The sequence below is a fragment of the Electrona antarctica genome (genome assembly GCF_951216825.1).
Source record: "Electrona antarctica genome assembly, chromosome: 10".
In the NCBI taxonomy this organism is placed as follows: Eukaryota; Metazoa; Chordata; class Actinopteri; order Myctophiformes; family Myctophidae; genus Electrona; species Electrona antarctica.
Window position 1 is genome coordinate 31,677,889 of NC_136791.1, and position 16,810 is coordinate 31,694,698.

A 16,810-nucleotide genomic window follows, 5' to 3' on the forward strand; every position below is an offset into this window, starting at 1 on the left:
CCGTTTTCCATCATTTTCGAGGATTTGAAAAAAAGACGAAAATCACTCCGAGACCATGGGCTATAGCCCATCGTCTCGGAGTCATTTTCGTCTTTTTTTCAAATCCTCGTTTTTCATCATTTATGACCATGGGCTATAGCCCATATCGGACGGCATACTATAGCATGCCGTTTTTCATCATTTTTGAGGATTTGAAAAAAAGACGAAAACGATGATTTGAAAAAAAGACGAAAATCACTCCGAGACGATGGGCAATAGCCCATGGTCTCAAACGGCATACTATAGCATGCCGTTTTCCATCATTTTTGAGGATTTGAAAAAAAGACGAAAATCACTCCGAGACCATGGGCTATAAGCCCATCGTCTCGGAGTCATTTTCGTCTTTTTTTCAAATCCTCGTTTTTCATCATTTATGACCATGGGCTATAGCCCATGGTCTCAAACGGCATACTATAGCATGCCGTTTTTCATCATTTTTGAGGATTTGAAAAAAAGACGAAAATCACTCCGAGACGATGGGCTATAGCCCATGGTCTCAAACGGCATACTATAGCATGCCGTTTTCCATCATTTTTGTGGATTTGAAAAAAAGACGAAAATCACTCCGAGACGATGGGCTATAGCCCATGGTCTCGGAGTGATTTTTGTCTTTTTTTCAAATCCTCGTTTTTCATCATTTATGACCATGGGCTATAGCCCATATCGGATGGCATACTATAGCATGCCGTTTTCCATCATTTTCGAGGATTTGAAAAAAAGACGAAAATCACTCCGAGACCATGGGCTATAGCCCATCGTCTCGGAGTCATTTTCGTCTTTTTTTCAAATCCTCGTTTTTCATCATTTATGACCATGGGCTATAGCCCATATCGGACGGCATACTATAGCATTCCGTTTTTCATCATTTTTGAGGATTTGAAAAAGAGACGAAAACGAGGATTTTAAAAAAAGACGAAAATCACTCCGAGACGATGGGCTATAGCCCATGGTCTCAAACGGCATACTATAGCATGCCGTTTTTCATCATTTTTGAGGATTTGAAAAAAAGACGAAAATCACTCCGAGACCATGGGCTATAGCCCATCGTCTCGGAGTCATTTTTGTCTTTTTTTCAAATCCTCGTTTTTCATCATTTATGACCATGGGCTATAGCCCATATCGGACGGCATACTATAGCATGCCGTTTTACATCATTTTTGAGGATTTGAAAAAAAGACGGAAATCACTCCGAGACGATGGGCTATAGCCCATGGTCTCGAACGGCATACTATAGCATGCCGTTTTGCATCATTTTTGAGGATTTGAAAAAAAGACGAAAATCACTCCGAGACCATGGGCTATAGCCCATCGTCTCGGAGTCATTTTCGTCTTTTTTTCAAATCCTCGTTTTTCATCATTTATGACCATGGGCTATAGCCCATATCGGACGGCATACTATAGCATGCCGTTTTTCATCATTTTTGAGGATTTGAAAAAAAGACGAAAACGAGGATTTGAAAAAAAGACGAAAATCACTCCGAGACGATGGGCTATAGCCCATGGTCTCAAACGGCATACTATAGCATGCCGTTTTCCATCATTTTTGAGGATTTAAAAAAGACGAAAATCACTCCGAGACGATGGGCTATAGCCCATGGTCTCGGAGTGATTTTTGTCTTTTTTTCAAATCCTCGTTTTTCATCATTTATGACCATGGGCTATAGCCCATATCGGACGGCATACTATAGCATGCCGTTTTTCATCATTTTTGAGGATTTGAAAAAAAGACGAAAACGAGGATTTGAAAAAAAGACGAAAATCACTCCGAGACGATGGGCTATAGCCCATGGTCTCGGAGTGATTTTTGTCTTTTTTTCAAATCCTCGTTTTTCATTATTTATGACCATGGGCTATAGCCCATATCGGATGGCATACTATAGCATGCCGTTTTCCATCATTTTCGAGGATTTGAAAAAAAGACGAAAATCACTCCGAGACCATGGGCTATAGCCCATCGTCTCGGAGTCATTTTCGTCTTTTTTTCAAATCCTCGTTTTTCATCATTTATGACCATGGGCTATAGCCCATATCGGACGGCATACTATAGCATGCCGTTTTTCATCATTTTTGAGGATTTGAAAAAAAGACGAAAATCACTCCGAGACCATGGGCTATAGCCTAAATGATGGTCATCATTTATGACCATGGGCTATAGCCCATATCGGACGGCATACTATAGCATGCCGTTTTCCATCATTTTTGAGGATTTGAAAAAAAGACGAAAATCACTCCGAGACGATGGGCTATAGCCCATGGTCTCGGAGTGATTTTTGTCTTTTTTTCAAATCCTCGTTTTTCATTATTTATGACCATGGGCTATAGCCCATATCGGATGGCATACTATAGCATGCCGTTTTCCATCATTTTCGAGGATTTGAAAAAAAGACGAAAATCATTCCGAGACCATGGGCTATAGCCCATCGTCTCGGAGTCATTTTCGTCTTTTTTTCAAATCCTCGTTTTTCATCATTTATGACCATGGGCTATAGCCCATATCGGACGGCATACTATAGCATGCCGTTTTTCATCATTTTTGAGGATTTGAAAAAAAGACGAAAATCACTCCGAGACCATGGGCTATAGCCTAAATGATGGTCATCATTTATGACCATGGGCTATAGCGCATATCGGACGGCATACTATAGCATGCCGTTTTCCATCATTTTCGAGGATTTGAAAAAAAGACGAAAATCACTCCGAGACCATGGGCTATAGCCCATCGTCTCGGAGTCATTTTCGTCTTTTTTTCAAATCCTCGTTTTTGTCATTTATGACCATGGGCTATAGCCCATATCGGACGGCATACTATAGCATGCCGTTTTTCATCATTTTTGAGGATTTGAAAAAAAGACGAAAACGAGGATTTGAAAAAAAGACGAAAATCACTCCGAGACGATGGGCTATAGCCCATGGTCTCAAACGGCATACTATAGCATGCCGTTTTCCATCATTTTTGAGGATTTGAAAAAAAGACGAAAATCACTCCGAGACGATGGGCTATAGCCCATGGTCTCGGAGTGATTTTTGTCTTTTTTTCAAATCCTCGTTTTTCATCATTTATGACCATGGGCTATAGCCCATATCGGATGGCATACTATAGCATGCCGTTTTCCATCATTTTCGAGGATTTGAAAAAAAGACGAAAATCACTCCGAGACCATGGGCTATAGCCCATCGTCTCGGAGTCATTTTCGTCTTTTTTTCAAATCCTCGTTTTTCATCATTTATGACCATGGGCTATAGCCCATGGTCTCAAACGGCATACTATAGCATGCCGTTTTTCATCATTTTTGAGGATTTGAAAAAAAGACGAAAATCACTCCGAGACGATGGGCTATAGCCCATGGTCTCAAACGGCATACTATAGCATGCCGTTTTCCATCATTTTTGAGGATTTGAAAAAAAGACGAAAATCACTCCGAGACGATGGGCTATAGCCCATGGTCTCGGAGTGATTTTTGTCTTTTTTTCAAATCCTCGTTTTTCATCATTTATGACCATGGGCTATAGCCCATATCGGATGGCATACTATAGCATGCCGTTTTCCATCATTTTCGAGGATTTGAAAAAAAGACGAAAATCACTCCGAGACCATGGGCTATAGCCCATCGTCTCGGAGTCATTTTCGTCTTTTTTTCAAATCCTCGTTTTTCATCATTTATGACCATGGGCTATAGCTATAGCCCATATCGGACGGCATACTATAGCATTCCGTTTTTCATCATTTTTGAGGATTTGAAAAAGAGACGAAAACGAGGATTTTAAAAAAAGACGAAAATCACTCCGAGACGATGGGCTATAGCCCATGGTCTCAAACGGCATACTATAGCATGCCGTTTTTCATCATTTTTGAGGATTTGAAAAAAAGACGAAAATCACTCCGAGACCATGAGCTATAGCCCATCGTCTCGGAGTCATTTTCGTCTTTTTTTCAAATCCTCGTTTTTCATCATTTATGACCATGGGCTATAGCCCATATCGGACGGCATACTATAGCATGCCGTTTTACATCATTTTTGAGGATTTGAAAAAAAGACGGAAATCACTCCGAGACGATGGGCTATAGCCCATGGTCTCGGAGTCATTTTCGTCTTTTTTTCAAATCCTCGTTTTTCATCATTTATGACCATGGGCTATAGCCCATATCGGACGGCATACTATAGCATGCCGTTTTTCATCATTTTTGAGGATTTGAAAAAAAGACGAAAACGAGGATTTGAAAAAAAGACGAAAATCACTCCGAGACGATGGGCTATAGCCCATGGTCTCAAACGGCATACTATAGCATGCCGTTTTCCATCATTTTTGAGGATTTAAAAAAGACGAAAATCACTCCGAGACGATGGGCTATAGCCCATGGTCTCGGAGTGATTTTTGTCTTTTTTTCAAATCCTCGTTTTTCATCATTTATGACCATGGGCTATAGCCCATATCGGACGGCATACTATAGCATGCCGTTTTTCATCATTTTTGAGGATTTGAAAAAAAGACGAAAATCACTCCGAGACCATGGGCTATAGCCTAAATGATGGTCATCATTTATGACCATGGGCTATAGCCCATATCGGACGGCATACTATAGCATGCCGTTTTCCATCATTTTTGAGGATTTGAAAAAAAGACGAAAATCACTCCGAGACGATGGGCTATAGCCCATGGTCTCGGAGTGATTTTTGTCTTTTTTTCAAATCCTCGTTTTTCATTATTTATGACCATGGGCTATAGCCCATATCGGATGGCATACTATAGCATGCCGTTTTCCATCATTTTCGAGGATTTGAAAAAAAGACGAAAATCACTCCGAGACCATGGGCTATAGCCCATCGTCTCGGAGTCATTTTCGTCTTTTTTTCAAATCCTCGTTTTTCATCATTTATGACCATGGGCTATAGCCCATATCGGACGGCATACTATAGCATGCCGTTTTTCATCATTTTTGAGGATTTGAAAAAAAGACGAAAATCACTCCGAGACCATGGGCTATAGCCTAAATGATGGTCATCATTTATGACCATGGGCTATAGCGCATATCGGACGGCATACTATAGCATGCCGTTTTCCATCATTTTCGAGGATTTGAAAAAAAGACGAAAATCACTCCGAGACCATGGGCTATAGCCCATCGTCTCGGAGTCATTTTCGTCTTTTTTTCAAATCCTCGTTTTTCGTCATTTATGACCATGGGCTATAGCCCATATCGGACGGCATACTATAGCATGCCGTTTTTCATCATTTTTGAGGATTTGAAAAAAAGACGAAAACGAGGATTTGAAAAAAAGACGAAAATCACTCCGAGACGATGGGCTATAGCCCATGGTCTCAAACGGCATACTATAGCATGCCGTTTTCCATCATTTTTGAGGATTTGAAAAAAAGACGAAAATCACTCCGAGACGATGGGCTATAGCCCATGGTCTCGGAGTGATTTTTGTCTTTTTTTCAAATCCTCGTTTTTCATCATTTATGACCATGGGCTATAGCCCATATCGGATGGCATACTATAGCATGCCGTTTTCCATCATTTTCGAGGATTTGAAAAAAAGACGAAAATCACTCCGAGACCATGGGCTATAGCCCATCGTCTCGGAGTCATTTTCGTCTTTTTTTCAAATCCTCGTTTTTCATCATTTATGACCATGGGCTATAGCCCATGGTCTCAAACGGCATACTATAGCATGCCGTTTTTCATCATTTTTGAGGATTTGAAAAAAAGACGAAAATCACTCCGAGACGATGGGCTATAGCCCATGGTCTCAAACGGCATACTATAGCATGCCGTTTTCCATCATTTTTGAGGATTTGAAAAAAAGACGAAAATCACTCCGAGACGATGGGCTATAGCCCATGGTCTCGGAGTGATTTTTGTCTTTTTTTCAAATCCTCGTTTTTCATCATGACCATGGGCTATAGCCCATATCGGATGGCATACTATAGCATGCCGTTTTCCATCATTTTCGAGGATTTGAAAAAAAGACGAAAATCACTCCGAGACCATGGGCTATAGCCCATCGTCTCGGAGTCATTTTCGTCTTTTTTTCAAATCCTCGTTTTTCATCATTTATGACCATGGGCTATAGCCCATATCGGACGGCATACTATAGCATTCCGTTTTTCATCATTTTTGAGGATTTGAAAAAGAGACGAAAACGAGGATTTTTAAAAAAGACGAAAATCACTCCGAGACGATGGGCTATAGCCCATGGTCTCAAACGGCATACTATAGCATGCCGTTTTTCATCATTTTTGAGGATTTGAAAAAAAGACGAAAATCACTCCGAGACCATGGGCTATAGCCCATCGTCTCGGAGTCATTTTCGTCTTTTTTTCAAATCCTCGTTTTTCATCATTTATGACCATGGGCTATAGCCCATATCGGACGGCATACTATAGCATGCCGTTTTACATCATTTTTGAGGATTTGAAAAAAAGACGAAAACGAGGATTTGAAAAAAAGACGAAAATCACTCCGAGACGATGGGCTATAGCCCATGGTCTCGGAGTGATTTTTGTCTTTTTTTCAAATTCTCGTTTTTCATCATTTATGACCATGGGCTATAGCCCATATCGGACGGCATACTATAGCATGCCGTTTTCCATCATTTTCGAGGATTTGAAAAAAAGACGAAAATCACTCCGAGACCATGGGATATAGCCCATGGTCTCGGAGTGATTTTTGTCTTTTTTTCAAATCCTCGTTTTTCATCATTTATGACCATGGGCTATAGCCCATATCGGACGGCATACCATAGCATGCCGTTTTTCATCATTTTTGAGGATTTGAAAAAAAGACGAAAACGAGGATTTGAAAAAAAGACGAAAATCACTCCGAGACGATGGGCTATAGCCCATGGTCTCAAACGGCATACTATAGCATGCCGTTTTCCATCATTTTTGAGGATTTGAAAAAAAGACGAAAATCACTCCGAGACCATGGGCTATAGCCCATGGTCTCGGAGTGATTTTTGTCTTTTTTTCAAATCCTCGTTTTTCATCATTTATGACCATGGGCTATAGCCCATATCGGACGGCATACTATAGCATGCCGTTTTCCATCATTTTCGAGGATTTGAAAAAAAGACGAAAATCACTCTGAGACCATGGACTATAGCCCATCGTCTCGGAGTCATTTTCGTCTTTTTTTCAAATCCTCGTTTTTCATCATTTATGACCATGGGCTATAGCCCATATCGGACGGCATACTATAGCATGCCGGTTTTCATCATTTTTGAGGATTTGAAAAAAAGACAAAAATCACTCCGAGACCATGGGCTATAGCCTAAATGATGGTCATCATTTATGACCATGGGCTATAGCCCATATCGGACGGCATACTATAGCATGCCGTTTTCCATCATTTTCGAGGATTTGAAAAAAAGACGAAAATCACTCCGAGACCATGGGCTATAGCCCATCGTCTCGGAGTCATTTTCGTCTTTTTTTCAAATCCTCGTTTTTCATCATTTATGACCATGGGCTATAGCCCATATCGGACGGCATACTATAGCATGCCGTTTTTCATCATTTTTGAGGATTTGAAAAAAAGACGAAAACGATGATTTGAAAAAAAGACGAAAATCACTCCGAGACGATGGGCAATAGCCCATGGTCTCAAACGGCATACTATAGCATGCCGTTTTCCATCATTTTTGAGGATTTGAAAAAAAGACGAAAATCACTCCGAGACCATGGGCTATAAGCCCATCGTCTCGGAGTCATTTTCGTCTTTTTTTCAAATCCTCGTTTTTCATCATTTATGACCATGGGCTATAGCCCATATCGGACGGCATACTATAGCATGCCGTTTTTCATCATTTTTGAGGATTTGAAAAAAAGACGGAAATCACTCCGAGACGATGGGCTATAGCCCATCGTCTCGGAGTCATTTTCGTCTTTTTTTCAAATCCTCGTTTTTCATCATTTATGACCATGGGCTATAGCCCATATCGGACGGCATACTATAGCATGCCGTTTTCCATCATTTTCGAGGATTTGAAAAAAAGACGAAAATCACTCCGAGACCATGGGCTATAGCCCATCGTCTCGGAGTCATTTTCGTCTTTTTTTCAAATCCTCGTTTTTCATCATTTATGACCATGGGCTATATATAGCCCATGGTCTCGAACGGCATACTATAGCATGCCGTTTTCCATCATTTTTGAGGATTTGAAAAAAAGACGAAAAGCACTCCGAGACCATGGGCTATAGCCCATGGTCATCTTACGGTGGCATTGCCTGAAAAGGAATCTTTGAAATGTTTCATAGTTTTAGAAATATAGTGCTTTCAAATTTGAGAAATCTACAATGGGGCTCAATGGCAGATATCAAAAAAGCACTGTAATGGAATTATTAGAATGCCAAATAGATCGACACATATATATACATTATTGTGTATTGATCTCCCTTCCATTATGTCTCTTCCTTCACCAATGTAGCCTGGCTAATAAGCCAGACTAATATCACACAACACTGTCGCGGTATATCAGTCTGGGCTGGCTCCGCTTGGATTTCATTTCCCGGGGAACATTTTCTCTTTGACGCAATTGGTCAGAGCTACTGTCAGTCAAAAGTCTCAAGCATTGAACGTCACTGTACCAAAGCCCGCCCATATTGCATACCGTGTCCCGATTGGTCCGACCTGTTCTCTGCTGTAGGAAAGAGGCGTGCTACTGAGCCTCGCCAGACCGTAATCCGCTGGTAGGCAACTTTTTTTTGCCAACGGCTGATTCGGTCTGGTTTATTAACCAGGCTATCACCAATGCTCAGTCTAATTCATGCAGCTGTCAATCTGACAGCTGTAGTCTCCAAGCCAGGATAAACTGTCAGCTAAGGTGTTACTATTACCTATTTGAGGGTGTTGGTCAACAATCAGAATAGCAACGATGGCTTCCTGTCAGATCAGAAAGGAGACTACCAACTACAGCTGTCAATCTGACAGCTGGATTTCCCATGCCCACTTACTAAGTGTGCTCTCATCTTAGATCGCTTGGAATAGGTTGTTTCCTGCTTGCTTAACTCCGACCATGAAAGGAGATGAGTGAATCACCACCTGTTATTATCTGTCTATTTCCTGTTGTATTTGAATAAACACCTGTCACTGACTGTCTATTTAGGGGGTGTGTTTGGGAAATAAAGGGGAGGTAAATGAGGGACTAAGGAAAGAATGGACGGAGTGATGCTATCACTTTGACTGTACTACGATGAGCTAACAACTTGAAAAAAAGAACGATGATTTCGATTCCTGATCCTGAGTCCTGCGATTTCCTGTTTTGTCCACTCTCCATCTACTAGCATAAAATAATGCGATAACAGCACTTTCACCTAGAAACTGCATTCACACTGTTTCAAATTCAGCTTACTGTGGAGACACATGCTGGAACTTTTTACTTTGAAATGTTATGTAGTTTCTGAGTTATTTAACTTAAACGCCCAATGCATTCTCAATGGCAATAGCACAAACTTTGGCATGCTACTAGTCCTACATGTTTACACCTAGAAACCCCATTCAAACCTATTTAGGTTCATCTTACGGTGGACATGTTTGCCTGAAAAGGAATCTTTGAAATGTTTCATAGTTTTAGCATGCCGTTTTGCATCATTTTTGAGGATTTGAAAAAAAGACGAAAACGAGGATTTGAAAAAAAGACGAAAATCACTCCGAGGCGATGGGCTATAGCCCATGGTCTCGAACGGCATACTATAGCATGCCGTTTTCCATCATTTTTGAGGATTTGAAAAAAGACGAAAATCACTCCGAGACCATGGGCTATAGCCCATGGTCTCGGAGTGATTTTTGTCTTTTTTTTAAATCCTCGTTTTTCATCATTTATGACCATGGGCTATAGCCCATATCGGACGGCATACTATAGCATGCCGTTTTTCGTAATTTTTGAGGATTTGAAAAAAAGACGGAAATCACTCCGAGACAATGGGCTATAGCCCATGGTCTCGAACGGCATACTATAGCATGCCGTTTTCCATCATTTTTGAGGATTTGAAAAAAAGACGAAAATCACTCCGAGACCATGGGCTATAGCCCATAGTCTCGGAGTCATTTTCGTCTTTTTTTCAAATCCTCGTTTTTCATCATTTATGACCATGGGCTATAGCCCATATCGGACGGCATACTATAGCATGCCGTTTTCCATCATTTTCGAGGATTTGAAAAAAAGACGAAAATCACTCCGAGACCATGGGCTATAGCCCATCGTCTCGGAGTCATTTTCGTCTTTTTTTCAAATCCTCGTTTTTCATCATTTATGACCATGGGCTATATATAGCCCATGGTCTCGAACGGCATACTATAGCATGCCGTTTTCCATCATTTTTGAGGATTTGAAAAAAAGACGAAAAGCACTCCGAGACCATGGGCTATAGCCCATGGTCATCTTACGGTGGCATTGCCTGAAAAGGAATCTTTGAAATGTTTCATAGTTTTAGAAATATAGTGCTTTCAAATTTGAGAAATCTACAATGGGGCTCAATGGCAGATATCAAAAAAGCACTGTAATGGAATTATTAGAATGCCAAATAGATCGACACATATATATACATTATTGTGTATTGATCTCCCTTCCATTATGTCTCTTCCTTCACCAATGTAGCCTGGCTAATAAGCCAGACTAATATCACACAACACTGTCGCGGTATATCAGTCTGGGCTGGCTCCGCTTGGATTTCATTTCCCGGGGAACATTTTCTCTTTGACGCAATTGGTCAGAGCTACTGTCAGTCAAAAGTCTCAAGCATTGAACGTCACTGTACCAAAGCCCGCCCATATTGCATACCGTGTCCCGATTGGTCCGACCTGTTCTCTGCTGTAGGAAAGAGGCGTGCTACTGAGCCTCGCCAGACCGTAATCCGCTGGTAGGCAACTTTTTTTTGCCAACGGCTGATTCGGTCTGGTTTATTAACCAGGCTATCACCAATGCTCAGTCTAATTCATGCAGCTGTCAATCTGACAGCTGTAGTCTCCAAGCCAGGATAAACTGTCAGCTAAGGTGTTACTATTACCTATTTGAGGGTGTTGGTCAACAATCAGAATAGCAACGATGGCTTCCTGTCAGATCAGAAAGGAGACTACCAACTACAGCTGTCAATCTGACAGCTGGATTTCCCATGCCCACTTACTAAGTGTGCTCTCATCTTAGATCGCTTGGAATAGGTTGTTTCCTGCTTGCTTAACTCCGACCATGAAAGGAGATGAGTGAATCACCACCTGTTATTATCTGTCTATTTCCTGTTGTATTTGAATAAACACCTGTCACTGACTGTCTATTTAGGGGGTGTGTTTGGGAAATAAAGGGGAGGTAAATGAGGGACTAAGGAAAGAATGGACGGAGTGATGCTATCACTTTGACTGTACTACGATGAGCTAACAACTTGAAAAAAAGAACGATGATTTCGATTCCTGATCCTGAGTCCTGCGATTTCCTGTTTTGTCCACTCTCCATCTACTAGCATAAAATAATGCGATAACAGCACTTTCACCTAGAAACTGCATTCACACTGTTTCAAATTCAGCTTACTGTGGAGACACATGCTGGAACTTTTTACTTTGAAATGTTATGTAGTTTCTGAGTTATTTAACTTAAACGCCCAATGCATTCTCAATGGCAATAGCACAAACTTTGGCATGCTACTAGTCCTACATGTTTACACCTAGAAACCCCATTCAAACCTATTTAGGTTCATCTTACGGTGGACATGTTTGCCTGAAAAGGAATCTTTGAAATGTTTCATAGTTTTAGCATGCCGTTTTGCATCATTTTTGAGGATTTGAAAAAAAGACGAAAACGAGGATTTGAAAAAAAGACGAAAATCACTCCGAGGCGATGGGCTATAGCCCATGGTCTCGAACGGCATACTATAGCATGCCGTTTTCCATCATTTTTGAGGATTTGAAAAAAGACGAAAATCACTCCGAGACCATGGGCTATAATAGCCCATGGTCTCGGAGTGATTTTTGTCTTTTTTTCAAATCCTCGTTTTTCATCATTTATGACCATGGGCTATAGCCCATATCGGACGGCATACTATAGCATGCCGTTTTTCGTAATTTTTGAGGATTTGAAAAAAAGACGGAAATCACTCCGAGACAATGGGCTATAGCCCATGGTCTCGAACGGCATACTATAGCATGCCGTTTTCCATCATTTTTGAGGATTTGAAAAAAAGACGAAAATCACTCCGAGACCATGGGCTATAGCCCATAGTCTCGGAGTCATTTTCGTCTTTTTTTCAAATCCTCGTTTTTAATCATTTATGACCATGGGCTATAGCCCATATCGGACGGCATACTATAGCATGCCGTTTTTCCACATTTTTGAGGATTTGAAAAAAAGACGAAAATGACCCCGAGACGATGGGCTATAGCCCATGGTCTCGGAGTGATTTTTGTCTTTTTTTCAAATCCTGAAAAATGATGAAAAATGGCATGCTATAGTATGCCGTCTGAGGCCATGGGCTGAACTTGAACCCACGACCTGTGGCTCACATAGACAGCAGCTTATCACAGAGTGCCACCATGCTCTCTGATAATCTCCACAGTTTTCCATCTCTTTCCAGTTCTCTCCTGGATGTTATTCTCCAAAACTCAGCTGGATTTGAACTCACAACCTCTGGCTCACATGGACGTCATCTTAACAAGGGTGCCACTGAGCTCTCAGTGATTTTTAGGTTGTAAGTCGTTTTTCTTGGTGTCACTTTTCAAATGGGGCCTTGGGATCATGTACAGAGCATTTGAATGAATGGTGCTGTACATCAAAGGTGTCTTTAGTGCTTTTAAGTGTTATCGTGGATGTTAATCAGATAATACAGAGGAGAAACCATGACAGGACACAGACAGCCTCCCCATTGGTGGATGTGATCCTGGCAGCCAGCCCAGGTGTGTTCTGGTCCTGTTGATTGAGCTGAGAAGGACCTATAAACCTTCAAGGTTTATAGGTCCTGCTCTGCTCAATCAACAGGACCAGAACACACACTCGTTACTTTTCTTCCAGTTTATTATACTCGTCGTCACGCTACTAGTCCTACATACTTACACCTAGAAACCCCATTCAAACCTACTTAGGTTCATCTTACGGTGGACATGTTTGCCTGAAAAGGAATCTTTGAAATGTTTCATAGTTTTAGAAATATAGTGCTTTCAAATTTGAGAAATCTACAATGGGGCTCAATGGCAGATATCAAAAAAGCACTTTCACCTAGAAACTGCATTCACACTGTTTCAAATTCAGCTTACTGTGGAGTCACATGCTGGAACTTTTTACTTTGAAATGTTTTGTAGTTTCTGAGTTATTTAACTTAAACGCCCAATGCATTCTCAATGGCAATAGCACAAACTTTGGCATGCTACTAGTCCTACATACTTACACCTAGAAACCCCATTCAAACGTATTTAGGTTCATCTTACGGTGGACATGTTTGCCTGAAAAGGAATCTTTGAAATGTTTCATAGTTTTAGCATGCCGTTTTTCATCATTTTTGAGGATTTGAAAAAAAGACGAAAACGAGGATTTGAAAAAAAGACGAAAATCACTCTGAGACGATGGGCTATAGCCCATGGTCTCGAACGGCATACTATAGGATGCCGTTTTCCATCATTTTTGAGGATTTGAAAAAAAGACGAAAATCACTCCGAGACCATTGAAAGAAAGACGAAAATGACCCCGAGACGATGGGCTATAGCCCATGGTCTCGGAGTGATTTTTGTCTTTTTTTCAAATCCTCAAAAATGATGAAAAATGGCATGCTATAGTATGCCGTCGGAGGCCATGGGCTGAATTTGAACCCACAACCTGTGGCTCACATAGACAGCAGCTTATCACAGAGTGCCACCATGCTCTCTGAGAATCTCCATAGCTTTCCATCTCTTTCCAGTTCTCTTCTGGATGTTATTCTCCAAAACATGCTGCAGAGTGAAAGTAGGAGGAACTCAGATGGATTTGAACTCACAACCTCTGGCTCACATGGACGTCATCTTAACAAGGGTGCCACTGAGCTCTCAGTGATTTTTGAGTGGTGTAAACCACTCCTACGACTGGCTTTGTTAGTTTACGTGTCTGTCCGTAGGCTACCAAAGAAATCACACCCGTGTGAACTGAGTGGTGTAAGGTCTTATATAGCCTGATCAGCTGTGGTCTGACGTAATGTCTGACGTAATGAAATCACACCCGGGTGAACTGGGTGACCGTAGCAACCATGCTCATTTTGGTACGCACAGACAGACAGACAGACACGTAAACTAACAAAGCCAGTCGTAGGAGTGGTTTACACCACTCAAAAATGAGCATGGTTGCTATAGTCACCCAGTTCACACGGGTGTGATTTCATTACGTCAGACATTACGTCAGACATTATCAGGCTATATAAGACCTTACACCACTCAGTTCACATGTACAGAGCATTTGAATGAATGGTGCTGTACATCAAAGGTGTCTTTAGTGCTTTTAAGTGTTATCGTGGATGTTAATCAGATAATACAGAGGAGAAACCATGACAGGCCTCCACCAGGCCTAAGGCATGGGGAGAGAGTATGTTTTGCACTCCGTCCGTCCGTCCGTGTGTCCATGTGTGTGTCCGTCCGTCCATCCGTCCATCCGTCTGTGCTAACAGCTAATCTCCGGCACCGTTAACCCGGTCGATGCCACATTTTGCACACACACTCCCTGGATGCCAACGATGAACCTCTGCCCCATAATTTCCAGAACGGCCTGTTATAGCACCACCAGGAGGCCGCTTTGTGCAAAACAAGTTTTTGGACAGTACACCTACAGATTTGGTCCAAACATCACGCAAATTGGTACACAGTCTCTCTAGAGCCATTCAACGAAACGGGTGTTTCAGATTTCTCAGACTCCATCCTGATTGGCTAAGATTGGCTTCCAAATTTCGCAGGAGTGCTCAGTTTCAAACAAAATGCTGCAAATCATGAACACATCGTGTGATATCCGTGAAATTGTGCACGCACATTCCCACTAGGCCGAGGAAGAAATGCCACATGAACATTTTCAACTCAGCCTCATGGTGGCGCTATAACTGGCCAAAAAGTGTTTTTACCTCTAACTGCACGGATCTGTGGATAACTTTGTATGCCAACTCCCTAGAAGCCAAGGAAAAACCTTTGCCTGGAATTTTTCACATCTGCTCTTTATAGCGCCACCAGGAGGCCGACATATGTTAAACACATTTTCTAATATTACTCCTTCAGATTTTATCCAAATTTCACGCAAATCGGTACACATGCTCTCCATAGTCATGTGATCAAGACGGGTTTGTTTGATTTCTCATAATCCACCCTCATTGGCTACAATTGGCTTCTAAACTTTTCAGGAGTAGCCCGCCTTGTACCTGTTTTGTACAAATCGCCACAACTACTAAACGCAGCGTCCGATTGTGGTGAAACTGTGCATGCATATTCCCACTAGGCTTTGGAAGAAATGCCACTTGACAGTGCCCTCCGACACCATGGACTATAGCCTTTCGCTTTTCCCTGACTTTCACCTTTTTTCAAATCCTCTGAAATCCTGAAAAACAACATACTATAGTATGCCCTAAATGACCTTGACCAGTATAAATGACCTTGACCAGTATGTGGTCCGTGACCATGGACTATAGCCTTTTGCTTTTCCACGATTTTCACCTTTTTTCAAATCCTCCGAAATCGTAAAAAACGACATACTATAGTATGCCCTCCGACACCATGGACTATAGCCTTTTGCTTTTCCACGATTTTCACCTTTTTTCAAATCCTCCGGAATCGTGAAAAATGGCACCCTAGAGTATGCCCTCCGACACCATGGACTATATATAGCCTTTTGCTTTTCCACGATTTTCACCTTTTTTCAAATCCTCCGTGTTCTGTCCCCTGCGTGTGTGACTACACGAAGTGACAGATAGCTAAACAGAAAGGTACTAGGCACTGAAAGACTTGATGAGACGCGGACGTAGAATTGGAGGTTGTTTACTTCACACTTCTTCATCAACTTGTTTACAATGCTTTTCCACCAATTTGTGAAACTGAAAATAAATGCACAAAAAAGCTCTTAATAAACATAAATGTAATGCCTAAATCAGCTAGACAAGAACACTGCATTACAAATGACAAAGCAAGTAATAGCAAATGGCATGGTAGACAATTGACCATAATAATAATATTCATCATTACTTATTCTCAAAGATGAAACATGTAAGATAAACTCACAGACAAAGCTTCTCCAAGGCTCAAAACAGGTGGATGGCAAGGGATTCAATATTCTGTAACATCTGTAGAACATACTGTGTTTTTTCTCAAAACAATGGCTGACCAGGAAGTAAAGGCCTTGTGACATGTGATCACAACTACCAATAAGAACACAGGGAAACTAGAACACATTAGCTGACAGCAGTCTTCAAAGCAACCACTAGATGGTGCTAAACACTCTTTTCCGTCAAGTGGCATGACACTCCCCGTCTGGCATTAAAGAGAATACCACTATCAATGTCTAACAGACTGTAAAGATAAGGCAAGGAACTGTCCAGGGTAGAGGCTAGTGAGAGTGGCGGCCATTTTCCAGAACATTGGTCCGGTATGTGCTGACGCCATGTGGCTTGTGAGCAGCGCCCAGACAGACGTCTCCAATGACAACCCAGCCAAGGTCTAGTCGTTGCGCATAAGGAGCGTTGTCCGGCCCATTCCGGTGGTCTCTTACTTTGTGGACTTGTAAGATGTCCCGGCCAAGGAGGAGGAGAATCTGTGCATTAGGGTCAAGTTCAGGTATGAGATGAGCTATAG